Source organism: Hemicordylus capensis, chromosome 2 (genome assembly GCF_027244095.1).
Source record: "Hemicordylus capensis ecotype Gifberg chromosome 2, rHemCap1.1.pri, whole genome shotgun sequence".
NCBI classification, from domain to species: Eukaryota; Metazoa; Chordata; class Lepidosauria; order Squamata; family Cordylidae; genus Hemicordylus; species Hemicordylus capensis.
This window is the reverse complement of record NC_069658.1, coordinates 251,446,671-251,466,020: the sequence shown is the minus strand read 5'-3', so window position 1 is coordinate 251,466,020 and position 19,350 is coordinate 251,446,671. Positions and strand designations below refer to the sequence as shown.

The 19,350-nt window shown below is 45.5% G+C and overlaps 1 protein-coding gene and 1 pseudogene across 4 annotated transcripts in view; one reads left to right on the top strand and one right to left on the bottom strand.

The window, feature by feature from the left end:
• Positions 1–14,404, top strand: part of LOC128343101 (E3 ubiquitin-protein ligase TRIM39-like) — a 42,226-nt gene extending 27,822 nt beyond the window's left edge. The window contains exon 9 of one of the 4 annotated variants that reach the window (XR_008315333.1): positions 14,306–14,404. The gene's annotated coding sequence lies outside the window, so the exon portion shown is untranslated. Of the gene's footprint in view, positions 1–2,405; positions 2,647–14,302 lie in introns of those variants that run through there. The other 3 variants (XR_008315332.1, XR_008315336.1, XR_008315335.1) reach the window with 3 other exon arrangements.
• On the bottom strand, positions 68–18,488 carry LOC128343937 (E3 ubiquitin-protein ligase TRIM7-like; annotated as a pseudogene).
• Between the last annotated feature and the right edge of the window lie 862 nt (positions 18,489–19,350).

The window sequence follows — 19,350 nt, the reverse complement described above, 5'->3', positions numbered from 1 at the left end:
TTAAATTTCTATAACACCCTTCCAAAAATGGCTCAGGGCGGTTTACACAGAGGGATAATAAATAAGATGGATTATTTGATTTATTTATTGTTAAATTTATATACCACCTTTAATTAGAACAATCCCAAGGCGGTTTACAGCAAAATTTAAAAACAAAGGTGTAAAAAAAAAAGACACAATTAAAATATTAGCTAAAAATATAAAACAAATCTGATTAAAAAATTTAAACAAAAGCATAATGCAATACAGAGTACAAAGAGCAGCAGCAGAGACAATCAAATAAAAGCCCGTGTAAAAAGCCACGATTTAACATGCTTTCTAAAAGCTGTGATAGAGACTGAGGAGCGAATAGCCACTGGGAGAGCATTCCAGAGTCTGGGGGCAGCAACAGAGAAGGCCCTGTCCTGCGTGCACGACAACCGAGCCTCCCTCATTGTCGGCACCCGGAGCAGAGCCCCCTCAGATGACCTTGTCAAGTAGGCAGCAACCCTTGGGAGCAGGCAGTCCCTCAGGTATCCTGGGCCAAATCCATTAAGAGTTTTAAAGGTCAAAACCAGCACCTTGAATTGGACCCGGAAACAGACTGGTAGCCAGTGCAGCTCTTTCAAAATGGGTATGATGTGCTCCCACTGGGCAGCTCCAGATAAAACCCTAGTTGCCGCATTTTGCACTAGATGCAGTTTCCGGATATACTTCAAGGGCAGCCCCACTTAGAGCACGTTACAGTAATCCAGCCGTGACATGACTAAGGCATGGGTAACTGTGGCCAGATTTGCCTTCTTGAGAAAGGGAAGTTATTAGTGCTGCAACAGCCTGAAATGTTTGAAGGGAAGTTCCTATCAAAGATCTTTGTCATGATGGACTTCTGGTATGTGTCTGTCTCCTACAGGAGAAAAGATGACATAACACTAGTTGCTCCGTGTGATATAGCTTTGGTAACTATAATCTTTAGAGGCCTTTACAGAGCTGGAACAGTGCTCTTGAAACACACACAAAGTCATTTGTTGTCTTTATTTGCAGGGGGAGTTCAAGACGTTTTGTTGCCTGAGGCAAAGGACAGTATGTCATCTGTGGGATACATGTGCCAGTTGCCTCCTCCCTGTTCCATCCGACTCATCCAGATGGCCAGACTTGCCTTCTCCAAAGGCAGACAATGGGCATGTTGGAGCAATTCAAGACACTTCCTGTTTACATGCATCACATTCCTTTTGTGTCCATCAGTCTCCAGTATTTAGCTGCTTCAGGGAGAGAGTGTCAGATGGGCTTTATCATATACCCAGAAGAAAGGGAGAAGGGCCTCTCTGGAGAATGAGAGCCCTGATAATGTGCAGATCAGAGCTGCTGTGTCAGCATCAAATAAGGCCACCCGCCTCCCAGCACAGTCCAAAATCACTCTAACCTTCTTTAGCTCGTCCCCACTCAGGGACGGAGGAAGAAAATTGGGGGAATTGGAGGCCATGTACTCACCTCCCCACTTCTCCAAAGCCCAGATCCCTTCCTCAGGACTAAATTCAATATCTTCATTCTTCACAGATTTTCTGGCCACCCCCACAGCCCATTGGTCCTCACTTCCCACAGTCACATCCCAGCAATGTCTCCCTGCTGTGAACCCCTCACAGCCCAGGACAAAAAAATCATTGCCAAATCTCTCAGGATTGTTGAGCAGATCTTGGTCTTCAACTCCATATCTCACGCTTTTATGATCCTCTGACAGGATGAGGCGAGGATGAGCTGTGTTGGGATCCAGAGTCACATTTGCTGTTTGGGGAGAGGGGAAAAGAGAAACAGGATCAGCTCAGGGAATGATTTGCATCCGGAAGCTGGACACATATCACAAGAACCGCCTCCTACAGTAAATCAGTAAGACTTCCCTGAATGACATCTAGGATTGGTGTCTTCCTGTGACTTTTCCCACATTTGAATAAGAAGATTGCCTGGAGCCTCAGGAGAAGCTGGTGACAAACTCTAACCAAAGTTTCAGATATTTATTTGAAACACTTATTCCCTGCCTCTAATGACATTCAAAGTACTACAAGCAAAAAAGAAAGAAAGAAAAGAACCTCCACCAGGGCAGCCCAAAATATTGAGGCACCTGATAGGAGGTGGCAAATGCTGCCTTGCCTCGTGCCCTTGGTAGGGGGCGGCCCCCTTTCAAAACCAACCTTGGCAAGCTTTGAAAGTGGCATGCGAGGCAGGGAGGATGAAGATTGCCAGCAATCTCCTCTTCTCTCAAGTATGTGTGGAGAGAGGCACTCGCAAAGCTTGTAAGGGTCAGATCAGTCCCATAGATGGCAGCTGTGTTCTCCAGTCAAAGGATTATGTTAAGAAAAAGGAACTACAGATAGACATGGAACTCTTTCCTCATTCTTTCCTACTGTTCGTAGCTAAACCATTTGTCATTCCAGAACTCCCAGGACAGAAATGGAGATCCACAATAAAGGACAAGCAGACCACTTTCTGACAAGTTCCCCTCGCTCCTACGAGTTTAATCCTCCCCCAATTTCCAAAATGTACCTTTGTGTAGCTGAAGTCCAGATACCAGAGTGTCTGGGAAAGGAAAGGGTACAGAGAGCATCACATCATCCTGTTTGTAAGAGAACTTGTCACACACTACCACCAGTTGACATAACTGGACCATCTTTTGTTTCCTTAATTAACAGAAGCAGAATGAAATGCTGAAATGAAGTAAGTTTAGGAGGGGCTTTCTTCAAACTCTAATTTATTTACAGATTTTAGGGCTTGTCTTCATCTCATGGGTACTTTTTCAACACTTCCAGCTAGGTCTGCTACTGGATTTAGAAAACAAAGAGGAAATGCATGAGATGTGACAAACTGCCAACCAAGTGAGTGAAAGAGGAGAGCCAATCTTATTGTGTTTATGTTGGAATAAAGAAAAGGAGGAGGGAACTAGCCATTTCTTTTCATATCATCCATAGGTTTTTTTAACTGCATTTGTCAGATAAATCTGCTAATATTTTTTCAGGCAAGAGGAGTTGTTTGCAATGGCCAGTCTTACCGTCTGTAAGCAGTAATGGGCTGGATGAGGGAGAATAAACTGAGACTGAATCCAGATAAGACAGAGGTACTTATTGTGCAGGGTCAGAACTCCAGAGACAATTTTGATCTACCTGTTCTAGATGAGGTCACACTTCCCCAAAAAGAACAGGTTCACAGTCTGGGAGTACTTCTGGATCCACAACTCTCCCTTGTATCTCAGGTTGAGGCAGTGGCCAGAAGGGCTTATCATCAGCTTCGGTTGATACGCCAGCTGCGTCCGTTTCTTGAGATTGATGACTTCAGAACAGTAGTACATTTGCTGGTAACCTCCAGACTTGACTTCTGCAATGCGCTCTATGTGGGGCTGCCTTTGTACATAGTCCGGGAAATCCATTTGGTACAGAATGCAGTGGCCAGGTTGGTCTCTGGGTCATCTCGGAGAGACCACATCTGCTGATAGATCTATTCTACACTGGCTGCCAATAGGTTTCTGGGCAAATTACAAAGTGCTGGTTATAACCTATAAAGCCCTAAACGGCTTAGGCCCTGGGTATTTAAGAGAACGTCTTCTCCATTATGAGCACCACCACCTATTGAGGTCATCTGGAGAGGTCTGTCTCCAGTTGCCGCCAGCTTGGCTGGTGGCCACACAGGGACCGGCCTTCTTAGTTGCTGCCCTGAGACTGTGGCATGCACTCCCTACTGAAATATGATCCTCCCCATCTCTTATAATTTTGAAAAAGCATTTGAAAACCCACCTCTTCACCCAAGCTTTTTCAGCTTTTTAAATTTTTAGGTTTTAATCTGTGGTTGATTTTTAAATTGGTAAGTTTTTGTATATGTTTTTAACTTGTTTTATGTTGTTAACTGCCCAGAGACTAAAGTTTGGGGCAGTGTACAAATTTGATAAATACATAAGAGTCATAAAGCAAAGATACCAGAGAGAACAGCATTGTGTGAAATTGGCCCTGATGTTGCTTCCCATACAGGGAAGATGCCTTGAAGAATCAGATTTCTCTCTCTCTCTCTCACACACACACACACACACACACACACCCACACACCCCTTTCACTTTGGATATTTGTTCAATTGCGACCTTCCTGTTAATTCATGCAGGCTCTTGAAGTTCCAATCGTTACAAATGAGTGACTGGAGATAAACAATGAATGCAATTCTGAGCTAGGTTTGGAGAAGCAACTTTGAACAGAATTATTTCTATTGAGAACTAAAATGGTCTTCTCAGCTTGCACTCAAATTCTCTTTTTTCCTAGACCAGTTATTACAAATGAGCCTTTCAGAAGCACATCCTCCAGACGAATGCAGGTTTCCATATAAGATCTTTATTACCTTTGAATTGCTCCATGATGCCCTCCAGAAAGGGATTTGTATCAAGGCATTCCCAGATCCTCCACTTCAGCACAGGAGGAAAAGTCACTGGATTCTCAAATGGTTCCTTCTCACAACTGATAGAGAGAAATAACTGATTAACCTACCATCCATCCAATTAAAAATTCTTAAGTGGAGTAAAGGAAACAAATGGGGAGAAAGGAAACAGCAGATAGCCTAGAGACACAAGCAGGTGCAGAAAGGCAACGCTGGATGAAAGAACAGCACAAAATAAATGATTTTTAGATGTTGAAAATATAAACATGCAGCTGATAATGAATAATATGAGTGAATGGATTTTAACTTGTAAAATCATGTACCTATCTGTAGTTCCTTGAAGGAGATCCTTTGTGGGGCTCAAAATGTCAAACAGACATTTACAATCAGCTTTGGGATATTTCATTTTGAGTGTATGTGTGTGTGTGTAACTATTTTGTGATACACCATGTACAGAGAAAGAGGGCACTACCTTCAGCAGTGTTCCACAGAAGGAAACAGAGGCTGACATCCAGACTAAATTATTCCTAAGTAGCACTGTTGAAATTAAGTAGTCCTTTTAGTCCACTGAGTAGTACTATTCAGTAAGTTAGTCTAGCCATCAGCCAGGGATCCTTGGAGTGAGGACTGAGGTGCTACAAGCTCCAAAGAGTTGTTGATATCCAGACTATGTTACTCAATGGTAGTAAGCAAGAGTACCTCTAAAGGACTAATAAATTTCAACAGGACTTCCAATAGTAAATTAAGTCAGGATTTCTGCCAGTGTCCCTACATTTAACGGTGAAACCTGGATGTTTGGATCCATTCCTCCTATTTCCCCCCAAAACTTGAAGGCCACATTCTTCACATTCTGGAGATTAGACTAGATAAAACGAAGCATGGAGAGAAACCACTGGAATCCTCTTACCTCTGAAGGCTGCTTCTAATATCCTAAAGGGGAGAGAGAGAAAGAAGAGGGAATTCACTGCCTGCCACAGTGTGAAGAAGAACTTGATGATATAATTAAATCATCAGGCAAAGTGGAGACATTTTAATGCAGTGCAGAAAGGTCTACTTGAAACAAAAACCTAGCAGTTGAATGTGATAGTTAATATTTATGTATGTATTTAGTTTTACATTTTGATTCTGCCCTTCATCAGATATCCCCAGGGTGCTGTAAAAATATTTAAAACATCACAAATAACTCAATTAAAACATAATGAGAGTTTCCATTATCAATAGCAACAACACCCTTTGGCTTAACATGTGTTAAGGGCATTGACTGATTGATAGTTAAATTTTTAGCCCCTGGTGGTGCAGTGGTAAAACTGCTGCCCTGTAACCAGAAGGTTACAAGTTTGATCCTGACCAGGGGCTCAAGGTTGACTCAGCCTTCCATCCTTCCGAGGTCGGTAAAATGAGTACCCAGAATGTTGGGGGGCAATATGCTAAATCATTGTAAACCGCTTAGAGAGCTTCCAGCTATAGAGCGGTATATAAATGTCTTTCATTAAAATAATCACGAGGCAGTTCACATAAAAAATGTTAAAACAAGACTATAAAATCACACAATTAAAATATGCTAAAATATAAAAACAGATCTAATTACAATTTTTTTTAAAAAAAACATACATAAAAATACCAGGCAATATACAAAGAAGCAGCAATGGAGACAATCACATAAAAGCCTGAGTAAAAAGTGACTGTTGCTGGTTTCTATTTCTTTTAGATTGTGAGCCCTTTGGGGACAGGGATCCATCTTATTTATTTATTATTTCTCTGTGTAAACCACCCTGAGCCATTTTTGGAAGGTCGGTATAGAAATTGAATAAATAAAATAATAAATATAATAAGATGTAAAAATATTATGGGACTTCCGACTACAAACAGACAAACATCTGCCACACAATACACCAGATATAACTGTAGTCAAGAAGAAAGGAAAACAAGTTAAAATAATCGACATAGCAATACCAGGGGATAGCAGAATAGAAGAAAAAGAAATAGAAAAAAAATCACCAAATACAAAGATCTACAAATTGAAATTGAAAGGCTGTGGCAGAAAAAGACCAAAATAATCTCAGTGGTAATTGGCACCCTGGGTGCAGTTCCAAAAGACCTTGAAGAGCACCTCAACACCATAGGGGCCACAGAAATCACCATCAGCCAATTACAAAAAGCAGCTTTACTGGGAACAGCCTATATTCTGCAACGATATCTATAACAGCAACAAAATTGACAATAAAATTCAGCCATCCCAGGTCCTTGGGAAGGACTCGATGTCTGGATAAAACAAACCAGTCAATAACACCTGTCTGACTGTGTAAACAAGAAATAATAATAATTTAAAAAGCCAAGTCTTCAGATTTTTTCTAAAAGCCATGATGGAGACCGAGGAGCGAATAGCCACTGGGAGAGCATTCCAAAGTCTGGGGGCAGCAACAGAGAAGGCCCTGTCAGGTTGTCACGTACGACAACCGAGCTTCCTTCATTGTTGGCACCCGGAGCAGAGCCCCCTCAGATGACCTCATCAAGCGGGCAGCAACCCTTGGGAGCAGGGGATCCCTCAGGTACCCTGGGCCGAAACCGTTTAGGGCTTTAAAGGTCAAAACTAGCACCTTGAATTGGACCCAGAAACAAACTGGTAGCCAGTGCAGCTCTTTCAGAAGCGGGGTGATATGCTCCCAGCAGGCAGCTCCAGACAAAACCCTAGCTGCCGCATTTTGCACTAGCTGCAGTTTCTGAATATTCTTCAAGGGCAGCCCCACGTAGAGCGTGTTACAGTAATCCAGCCGTGACGTGACTAAGGCCTGGGTAACTGTGGCCAGATCTGCCTTCTCGAGAAAGAGACGCAGCTGACGCACCACCCAAAGCCGTGCAATGGCACCCCTAGCCACCGCCTCGACCTGAGCTTCCAAAAGCAGAGCTGGGACCAGTAATACCCCCAAGCTGCATACTTGCTCCTTCAAGGGGAGTGCAACCCCATCCAGAACTGTTAAAATCTCCTCATCCCAATTGGCTCTCCTACTGATCAACATTACCTATGTCTTGTCCGGATTCAATCTCAGCTTTCCATGTTCACTCAAAATGCCAGAAAATGGCAACTGTTAAGGGCCACTCCCTTGACCCATGTGTTATTATTAGACAACATGGATATGAAATAGTGTACTGTGCTGTTACTAGTTCCAGCTTCACTACTACATTGGAGCTGGATGGCTCTCTGTAGCAGAGAGGTAGACCTAATTCTCAGATTGGTCTGTCAGGCTCATCGGCCTATCACTAAGAAAAAAGAAAGGAAAGATTGTGCCATAGAGTCAGTGTCGACTCCTGGCGACCACATGTGGTTTTCATTGGTAGAACCAAGGAGAGGTTTACCATTGCCAGCTCCCACACAGTATGAGATGATGCCTTTCAGCATCTTCCTATATCGCTGCTGCCCGATATAGGTGTTTCCCATAGTCTGGGAAACATACCAGTGGAGATTCAAACTGGCAGCCTCTTGATCCCTAGGCATGTTGCTTCCCCGCTGCACCATTAGGTGGCTTGGCCTATTACCACGAACCAGTGAAATGGAGGAAATGTCCAATCCCTGACCAATCCTTTGAGAACCTTTCTCTCACATTTTTGGCTCTCTATGCCCCACATAAGGGAACTGGTTAAGCCTCAAAGAACTATTATGTAACCCTTGCAGAACTCTAGCCACTTCCTTGACTACTATAACAATAGAGAATTAATGCTGCTTTGCTCTTGTCAGCCTGTCAATAGAGTGCCACAAAACCCCTTTGCTGATGCCCAAATACGAAAACTTTTACTACAGGAATATAACTATTTCTATCCCTTGCCATTATTCCATACACATAGCACATTTGTTTACATATTTACCGCCCCATCCAACGGCTCTGGGTAGTTTACAAAACCAAAATAAAATATAATCATTTTAAAAATCAAACTTCAAACCATGAAAACCAAACAATTCAAATGGTTTTAAAAAACATTTAAAACAATTAAAACAATTTTAAAACCATGGAAGGCCAGACCAAAAAAAAAAAGTTTTAAGGGCTCTCCTGAAGTCCAATAAAGATTCTAAACCACAAATTTATGTGGGGAGTGCATTCTATAACCCAGGAGGAGGAGAACAGCTTTAAAAGGATTTTTTTTTTTTTAAGGAGAGGAACAAACAAGGAGACAACTTGGAAGGAAGAATGGGAGAATTGTAGCAGGGGAAAGCAAAGGAAAGCCAAAAAACGCTAAGGTGCAAGAGAGCTGAGAAAAAACCTGCCTGGAGCTGCCGAGGACAGAAAGAACTGGGGAGGAGTTATCCTCCTCAAGCTCAAGAAGGTGGGACTTGTTTTTTATCCAATCAAATACTGTCCTGCCTTGGAGCTCCTGAGAGGGATAATCCAATGAGATGCCCCTGGCTTCCAGCAACTGAGAAAGTCCGGTTCCGAGTTGCCACCAGACTCACTTGTGGCAGCTGGAGATGGACCTCTCCTCAACATGTGGTGGGGATCATACAGAAGGAGGCATTCTCTAAGGTAACCTAACCATTCAGGGCTTTAAAGGTTATAACCAACACTTTGTATTTTGCCCAGAAACCTATCAGCAGCCAGTGCAACTGTTTGAGAACAGGTATAATATGGTATCTCTGGGTTACCCTGGAGAACAATCTGGCTGCCGCATTTTGAACTAACTGAGGTTTCCAAACCACGTACAAAGGCAGCCCTATGTAGAGCAGATTGCAATAGTCAAGCCTGGAGGTTACCAGCTGACGCACCACTGTTTTGAGATTGTTCTCTTCAAGGAATGGACACAGCTGTCAAATTAGCCGAAGTTGGTGGAAAGCACTCCTGGCCATAGCCTCCACCTGCGATACCAGGATGAGGCCTGGATCCAAAAAGCACTCCCAAGCTGCGTACCTGCTCCTTCTGGGGGAGTGTAACCCCATCCAGCACAGGAAGTTCTAACTCATCCCTCAAATTCCGATCCCCCACAATGAGCACCTCTGACTTGTTTGGATTCAGCTTCAATTTGTTATCCCTCATCCAGTCCATTACTGCCAGTAGGCAGGCATTTAGGGAGTGAATGCCATTTCCTGAAGAGGAGGAGGAGAAAGATTTGGGTGTCATCGGCATACTGGTAACACCCTGCACCAAATCCCCTGATGATTGTTGCTGGCACTGCTCTTCGGCAGGCTGCCAGAAGCCTCTCTGCTTAAGTCTGAGACTGCAGGTGTATGGGTCTCTCTTAACATGCTCAGGAGTCTTATTGGATCATGAGCTTTCCATTTGTTGGCATATTGGGGACCAGTCACTTAGCAGGCAGTGGAACTGTTACCCCCAGATTTAGCCAAACTGAAAGGGAATTAGTCTTGTGCCTTCTTGTGCTAGGATGCCTAAGTAAACTTAAGAGTTAATTAGCAAAGTTAGCTCTCCGTTCAAGGTCTCCCTGCATCCAGAGTCACCCCATCTTGGTCTAACTCCCCTCCACAGATGCCTCAAACCAGCTAAAAACCAATTACCTCAGCAGGGAGTCCAGATAAGGCTCTCCCTCCCTATCAGAAGAAAGCTAAGTGAGCGACAAACTCAGGTGTACCCATTAAAATCCGGATTAGTTTACTAGGCTCTTCTGACCTAGAGATACCATGTTTACGCGTTCATCCACTCCATCTGCATTAAGGGTGCACTTGGCCCATTCAGCTCGTTGTGTTGCAGTGCAGCACAGTAAACAAAGACAATGGAATGTTTTGACATTCCCCGGGACCACTCTATTCAAGAAAGGAGAACAGCAGGAATGTTGCCTTGGGACACAATCTGGACTATAACAGTCCCTGGTTCCTTGAGCCAGGGTGCTCCACTTGGTCTCCAATATCCTGCGTTTTGTTTCCATACCTCGGAGTCACCTGTTACTTGGAGGCTGCAGCTGGCTCCTGTCATCCCACCTGGCCACATTTTACTCTGCAGGTCACCCTTGCTTCCAGTCTTGCCTGACCCAATCTGCACAGCCCTCCTCGCTACTACCTGAAGCTGGCTTCACGAGAGCAGACACCCTTTGGATGCTGCTGTCTAACCCCTCCGGTTTCCCTATGCCTGTCATTGCCAGAGCCATCCCTGGGGAACGAGCCCCCTCAGTCGTGCCAGAGCCACAAGGATCCACCTGCCAATAAGAAACAAGGTTGTATGATAACCGCTGCGCCCCAATCTGGGCTCCCTCTATCCCTGCTTCTTCTCTCTTAAATCCAGAAGAAATTGCTTCTCTAAGCCTCCTTTTTCTAGCTAGCCTGGAGTTCATTCAATTCGGACCCAAGCCAAAACACCTCTTTGCAAGTTGTTCAATAACATTTTTAGTAGTAATATTGCTCTAACCAACCCTCTTATTCCACTGTACCCCTGAACCTCAAATAAAACCTCTCTCTCTCTCTCCCAGTCATTTTCCTATCACTAAACTTTGCACAAAAGTTATTCTGATGTGGAACTGCTCCACTCTCAGCTAATTTCCCTGCACAAAGCCCGAATGCAGTTTTGGGGTGTTTGCCAACCATCGCGGTTTCATGTAGCTCCTGTTTGGAAGAGTAACTGTCACCAAGTGCCACCATCTGGAATCTACCCAAGAGATAGGAGCGGAACCACTGCATAGCAATGCCCCCTATCCCTAACTCCCCCAGGTGATCCAGAAGGATACCATGGTTGATGGTACTGAAAGCTGCCAAGAGATCTAAAAGAATCAGAAGAGTTACATTCCCTCTGTCGATTCCATGGGAGAAGTCATAGGCAGAATAAACTGATGTCTGGTAATGCCCAAAATAGCAACACTGCACATCAACATTAAACAGAAACCTCTACTCTAGGACAATCCACTCCAAAGGTGAAAGTATATGTGCAGTTCGAGATCCATCATCCTATTTTCTTTTCCTAAAACCAATCTCACGGAGGGGACAATTTGCACCAGGGCCATGAGATATGGAAAGGGAGGTTAGCCTATTTCCCCGATGAATGTTCACCTCTCTCGGCTGCTAATTGCTGCGGAAGAAGAAGAATACATATAGGTGCTCATACTGTAGCTGCAGGTTTCCCCCCTATGCAGTTAATAGCAGCTCAAGGAGGGGAAAAGTTAAGTCACCCTCCTCTGTTCAGTCTCTGAGAGATCTAATCACAGATTCTCTTCATCATGGGTGATCTGGCCCTAATGTGGTCCTATTGTTTATGAACCATAAATGGGGCCACTTCATTTCTTAGGCAGACAAAGGTTTGAAGCCAATTTTCCCCTGGAGAGGAGCCTAGTCTGTTTCTACTACAGTCTTACCCACAGCAATTCATCTGCTGGCTGCTGACACTTCTTCTCCACCTCCTGGACAGTATGTTCAAGAGAGGAGAGCTCCTCCGAGAGTCTGGCCATCTGCTCATCCCTTTTCTTCACTATTTCCTTCTCCACCTCTTCCATCCTGGCCAGCAGAAGTTTCTCTTGTTCTTTCAGAAACTGGTGTAGTTGTCTGAACTCAGCCACTGACTTCTCCTTCTCTGCCTTTGTTTGCGCCTGCAACAAGCACAGGGAAAGGGGAGAGCAGCAAGTTACACTTTAAGACCAAGAAGAATCCATGTCCTGCTGATCTTCTAAGAGAAAATGCAGCTCATTGCTAAATAAGCCTGCACACCAGAAAACTGGGAAAGAGGCAACGTGATACTGCTTTTGAAATCAACATTGGACTAATTGGTAAGCCTCCCTGTGATGGAGGCTGGGGAGCAGATGCCAGCCGGGAGAGGATTCCAAAGCCTGGGGGCAATGACTGAGAAGGCCCTGCTGGACAACTGAGCCTCTCTCACCGTTGGCATGCGGAGCAGAGCTCCCTCCAATGATCTTTTCAAGCGGACAGAAACTGTTGGGAGAAGGTGGTCCTTCAGCTATCCAGACCCCAAACTGTTAAGGGCTTTAAAGGTCAAAACCAGCACCTTGAACTGGACCCAGAAACAAACTGGTAGCTAGTGCAGCTCTTTCAAAATGGGTGTAATATGATTCCAGCAGGCAACTCTGGATAAATTCCTAGCTGCCACATTTTGCACGAGCTGCAGTTCCCAAATAGTCTTCAAGCGCAGCCCCATGTCTGCCAGAACTAGGGATGTTCATGGAACTGGTTAGCAAACTGGTTCGATGGTGGTGGTGGTGGGTCCTCTTTATGGATGGGGGGAGGGTGCTCTTACTTCTCCTGCCACATTTCCCCCGCTGGCACTGCCTTTTAAAATGGTCTGGCAGGACAGCAGCGTACCTCCTTGCCGCTCTGGTGCCTCTATGGACCAGAAGTGACTGGAAGTTGCCACTGCGCATGTGCACATCGTGACATGCGCACAAGCGAGCGTGATATGCACTCTCACAGCGGCAACTTCTAGTCACTTCCGGTCCAAAGAGGCACCAGGGTGGCAAGGAGGTATGCTGCCGCCCCGCCAGACCATTTTAAAAGTCAGCAAGGTAAATGAAGTGGGAGGGGTAAGAGCACTCCCCCCCCGGCTTAAAGAGATCCCACACACACACCTTCAAACCGGGAGGCGCCAGTTCTGTGCACACCACTAGCCAGAACTGCCAAAATCCTGGAGTCCAAACTGGCATGGATGTGAGCAAAGTGGTGTGCAAACTGGTCACAGCGGGCTATAGATAGTTCCTCCCTCATTACACAGAGAGATGTGTGAAGCAATAACTTTGCTACATGAAAAAGCTCCACTGGCCTACACTGAGCAGATGCCAGGCAAGCAGACCAAGAACCACCAGCAGCGGCTGTTTTACATGTTTTTTAAAAAAAGAAACAACTTTTCCCCACCCCAAGATCTGCCGCTCCCCCAGAATTTGCCTCTGTAGGCAATTGCCTCTATTGCCTCTGTAGTAATCCACCTATGGGCGTTTGGGAGCAACCATGTCAATAGCCTGGGCTGTCTCCACGTTCCAGAGATTCACCGGGGCCAGCTATGGACACTGGAAACTCCCCTGGGGCTGCCCACCAACCTACCAGGATTTTCCCTGGCACAAGATGGGAGGGGAGATGTTTCGCAACCTCCCCTTCCCTTAGCAGCCAACCTTGCCTTTCTGAGAGTTGGGGAACCCATAGGGACCTAGTGCTGGGAGGTACCAGAGGCTGTAGAAGGGAAATCACCAAAAATTGCTCCGCCACCATCATGCAATGGAAAGCCTTGGATCATTGGCAAAGGTTTAGTCTGGATGTCTTTAGCCTATAGCTGACATCCTGACTAAAGAAGTGCTCGCGTCATGAACAAAATTGTGCTAGCACAAGAAGATCACATCACTGCACTAAAACACTGGGCTTTGTGGAATTGCACTATGTCGCTCCTGTACAAATGTTCCCTTTAATAGAGTTAAGGCAAGCCTGCGCAACATACCGTCTGCAGGCAAGATCCGGCCCGTGGGCATGTTTTTTCCAGGCCCACATGCTTGCAGTAGTGCAACATGCAAGTAACTAGCTAGCACAATAGCTTTGCACTACTGCAGAGCTGCACAACTTTGGCTCTCTGACTGATGTTGGACTACAGTTCCCATCATCCCCAGCTACAGTGACCAATAGTGAGGGATGATGGGAGTTGTGGTCTTAAAATAGCTGGAGGGCTGAAATTGGACAGCGTTGCACTAGTCAACATCCCAAGTGTTTCGTTAGAATGTGAGGCAGTGTGTTTTGCAGACTCAGCCTCTGCGTGCTTAATCAGAAGTAAAACCACTGAGTTCAGTGGAGCTTATAAGAACATAAGACAAGCCCTGCTGGATCAGACCCAAGGCCTATCTAGTCCAGCATCCTGTTTCATAAAGTGGCCCACCAGATGCCCTAGCCATGCCATTTCCATAGATATTTATTCTCATACTTATGTGCTTCCTGGTAATGCTTACAAGCAAGTCTTGGCTTTCCTTTTGTGTTTTTGTTTTATACACCAGAATGTTCTCTTTCTCCTTCAGCAGAATCTTCAGGTCGTTTTTAATCCAATCCTGGGAAGAAAACAGAAGTTCCAGCTCGGTTTCATTTTAAAGGTTTCATATTTACAGATATCGGGACTTCAGTTAAGTACAGTTCATTGGCAAGACAAGCAACAAGAAAATGAAAAATATATTTGTATAGAGATAATCACACTATATCTGTGTAACCTAACAGAATTTATGAATATATGACAAGCCCTAGAGGCCAAAAAACAAAATTTAGCTACTTTATAAGTCACATAAGAATCTTAGTCAGCTAAAAGAAAACTTACATAACATAACTCCATATGACATTCTGCTGTCTTATTTGAAATCAAATTGGTGACTTTTTTTCTGTAATGTATAGACATACACTATACACTGTATATATATACTGTAGTATATAGACGTACACTATAGTTGCATATGATTTTTGCTTAAACGAAATGTAGTGTGTGTGTGTGTGTGTGTATATATATATATGACAGACAGACATATATCCTGTTCTTCCTCCAAAGAGGCCATGGTAGTGTACATGATCTTTCTCCCCACTTTTATCCTCACAACAATCTTGTGAGCAGGTTTCGAGGGGAGAGAGACAGGGTCTCAGCTAAAGTCTCACAGTGAATTTCATGACTGAATGAGGAACATTCACAAGTCCCCCAATCCTAGTCTTAACACTCTAATCACGACACCACACTGGTTCTCAGCAGTGTGCATATTGACTGCAGGAGAAATCTTTGCAGGAGAAAAAGGAGATTCATTTTTAGGATGAAGCAAACTAGTGGGGAGGAGAGCGTTGGATATCTTTAAGAGAGCTTGAAAGGGTTTAATTATCAAAATGTGGGGGTGCTGTGGGCCCAAACCTTGGATCTTTTAAGTACCTAGCAACACCTCCGTAAGAGAGAGAGGAAGAGAGAAAAGTGGCAGGATTGTCCACACAAATCTGGTATCAGCAGGTATGTTCAGAATTTCTTCTCAAAGTACAAAAAAACCCCCAATCTTCCCCTGAGTGTATTGTAGTGTAAAAAGTAGTGAATTCAGCTAATTTATGTGGCAGGGCAAGGGCGGGGTGGTGGAAGAAAAGGGATGAGAAGAGCAGAGAGGAGGAGGAAGACAGAAGGTGGAGTGAGGTGGGCGCAAGGCTATGTGTGGCTCCCCTGGGGTGTATCAGAATCTAATTTTATCTGGTCCACCACGGGATTTGAGTTTGACACCCCCTGGCATAGTGCATTTGCAAGAGAGAGAAAATCCAAGCTCTGAGCCTGCTCTGAGAGGGGAGCTTCTAGGTCAGGCGCCTTCTGTCCCTCCTCCAGCCAAGCAGTCAGCTAGCTTCCCAATTCCAATCAATCCTGCCAGAGGTAGGCAACCTTGGCTCGCCAGCTGGGGCTGAACTACAACTCCCATCATCCCCAGCTACCTATCCTGCCTATTCCTCTGTCTAAATGGTGAGCCCCTACCCTGTACTCCTGGGCAACCTCCTCCACAGGAACCACATCATGGGCTCGGTGCTCCTTGGATCTGTCGCACACCACGCAGATGGTGGCTTCCTCCTCCTTGCAAAAGAGCTTCAGGGGCTCCTGGTGCCTCTCGCAGACTCTCCCCGCTCCGGCTTCCTGCTTCACCTGCACACTCAGCTCTTTGGCTACTTCGATCACACTGGCCAGCTGCCTGTTTGGCTTCAGGTTGTAGGTTGAACTCTCTCTCTGCACTGAGGACAGGCGGCTTTTCTCGGGGACTCCCCCCAGCACTTGAGAATGCAGCCTCGGCAGAAATTGTGCCCACAGTCTAGGATTACTGGATCTTCGAAATAGTCCAGGCAAACGGATCAAGTCGCTTCCTCCTCAAACCTCTTCCTGGCGTTGGGAGCGGCCACAGCTCAGGCAGCAGGAAGGAACAAGGAAGTTAGAAAACTGACTTGAGTTTCGTTTTCTTCTCTGTCCCTCCCACGACGCAATTAGCTCTTGGCTGGCGTCCCTCCCAGCAGCGAGCGCTGCTCTTCTTCTGTGAGGGCTGGGCGGAAAGGGTATTGCTAATGAGAATAAAGAAGGAGGGGGAGTGTGGCCAGCCGGCCTCAACTCATTAACAAAGCTGCCCTTAAAACTATTTTGGGGTCAAAAAATCACATGCACAGAAGAATTTAGATTGGTGGCTGATGTGTACACACGGGAACTTTCTTATCCCTTTTTTTGAAGTACAAGCGTGAATTTTAGGTAACGGTTACTCAAGTGAAAACTATGCACTCTGCACATGGTCAGATGTTCTTTCTATCTTCTATATATTTATTTCTCCTAGGCGGACCCATCGCTAATCCCATGTGTGGCAGCTCTCGCGAGAGTTTGTGAGCAGCTGTTGATTAGCGACCGGGACGGGAGAGAAAATAGGGATGCTGGCCAGCGGTGGGCCAGCCCAGCCAGCGGTGGGCCAGCCCCGGGCCGGCTGGCAGAAGCAGCAGCCCAACCCAGCTGCCGGGAATTGGTGGGCAGGTGGAGGTGGCGGGATGGCTTTCCAGCCCGCCAGCCAGAAAGCACCGGGAGGGTGGTGGGGGCGAGAAGAAGCTGGCCAGCTTTAATCTGTGATTTTGTTGTGTTCTTTTTGTGAATTTGTGCCCCCAGAAAATGCCTTTGTTTGGAGAACTGCAAAACTCTCAAGCCCCTATTAACTGTGTAAAGAGGCACCTTTTTAAGGTGGCTGCTCTGCACTATTTAGGAGGAAGCATTTCCCTTTTGTGTGGTGGGCAAGGGGAACAGCTGGAGGTTTTTCTTTTTAATCAGCTCACTGTATTTTTCTGGAAGATATTTTTTTGCAAACCTTACCAAATAAGAACAGCCCTGCTGGATCAGGCCCAAGGCCCATCTAGTCCAGGATCCTGTTTCGCACAGTGGCCCACCAGATGCCGCTGGAAGCCACAGGCAGCAGTTGAGGGCATGACCTCTCTCCTGCTGTTACTCCCCTGCAACTGGTACTCAGAGGCATCCTGCCTTTGAGGCTGGAGATGGCCTATGGCCCTCCAACTTGTAGCCATTGATAGACCTCCATGAAGTTATCCAAACCCTTCTTAAAGCATTCCAGGTTGTTGGCTGTCACCACATCTTGTGGCAGAGAACTCCACAAGTTGATTATATGTTTTGTGAAAAAGTACCTCCATTTGTTGGTCTGAAATTTCCTGGTCATCAATTTCATGGGATGACCCCCTGGTTCTAGTGTTATGTGAGAGGAAGAAGAATTTCTCTCTATCCACTTCCTCCAAACCATGCATGGTTTTATAGAACTCTAGCATGTCTCCCCACTGTAGTCTTTTTCTTTTTTCTAAACTAAATAGCCCCAGGTGTTGTAGTCTTGCCTCATAAGAAAGGTGCTCTGGGCCCCTGATCATCTTGGTTGCCCTCTTCTGCACCTTTTCCAATTCTACAATGTCCTTTTTTAGATGTGACCAGAATTGTACGCAGTACTCCAGGTGTGGCCGCACCATAGTTTTGTATGACGGCATTATAATATTAGCAGTTTCATTTTCAATCCCCTTCCTAATAATCCCTAGCATGGAACTGGCCTTTTTCACGGCTGCTGCACATTGAGTTAACACTTCCAACGAGCTGTCCACCACGGTGCCAAGATCCCTCTCCTGGTCAGTCACTGACAGCTCAGATCCCATCAGCGTATACTTGAGGTTGCTTGTGCTTTTTTTCCATGGATGAACACAAGTAGGGCATTTCCCTAGCTCAGTACAGATGCTTCAGTATAAAAGACTGCCATTTAAATTCTAAACATGGGGATCCGGTATGGCATTTAGCACATATAGTTTGTTGGGCTTGACTGGTGAGGCCAGAACCTGGTTCTGCCATGATTCCCATTGGACAGTCTTGAGCAAGGCATTGTCTCTTGGTCTACACAGGGTTGTTGTGAGCAGAATAGGAGACAGCACCTCTTTACTTGCCCAAGCAGGCAACGACAGTCCCTTCAGACACTTACTACTACTATTTATAAACCACTTTTCAACAAAGTTTCCAAAGCAGTTTATAAAAAATAATAAATAAATAAGATGGTTCCCTATCCCCAAAGGGCTCACAACCTGTGCATCATGTTAGGTCTCACAGAGCTGCCCTGTTGGGAATTTCACAGACTCAGTTCTGCCATGACAACAGGGTGGGAGCCTGCTCAGAAGACACCTACCACTCCCGGAAGCACCCATGCCACTCTCCTGGGTCCTAGAAAAAGAGTGAAATTAATCCTCCCCCCCAACACACACACACCTTGAGCAAGGTGCAGAAGGCAAGATAGCTGCTTGCATGCCAACACCAGAGTGAAGTTTATGGACTGCTCCCTTTCCCCTGCTTCCACCCAGTGAGAGGCTGCATTCTCCTTCCTGGGATGGAGAGGGGGGTGCTGCAGGGCAAGGCAAGGCAGAAGCTAAGCAGCAGGAAGGAAGAGATGGAGGCACCAGCAAGGGAGGAGGATCTAGCAGGGCTGTCAGCTCGAGCCAGCAGTTGGGAGGATCAGCCATGGCCCCTCCCAACAGTGCCACTGGTGAGTCAGCTCAGAAATTCTAGACTTTTGGGCCATGCACACAGGCTCATATTGAAAACCTTCTCTTTAAAAGAAAACAAAGATTCTCTCTTTTTTAAAAGAACACCACCTGTATCTGCTCAAGATCACCTTATAGGACAACTCTGAGAGGGGCCCCACTTGGAATAACACTCCCTGGATTGGCTGGGTCCAGCCACACCACCACTCCAATCAGGACACACACACCCTTCAGTCATTTGAACCAGCATGAGCAGTATATTATATTATTATTATTATTAGATTTCTATACCACCCTTGCTGTATATGACAAGCAAATCTGCCTCTTTGAACACAGCAATTTCCCCTAGAAAGTCACATCAAGCTCCCTGAATACCAACAATGAAGTTTTGTTTCTATTTTCATAGCTGGTGGCAGTCAGGGTGGAGAAATTGAAATCTGTCTCACAACTCACCTCTGTGCAGGTGGGTCTTTTGTTGTGTGTGAATATGCCTTTTTGTGATTCACTTCTGTAAACATTTTGGCAAAGA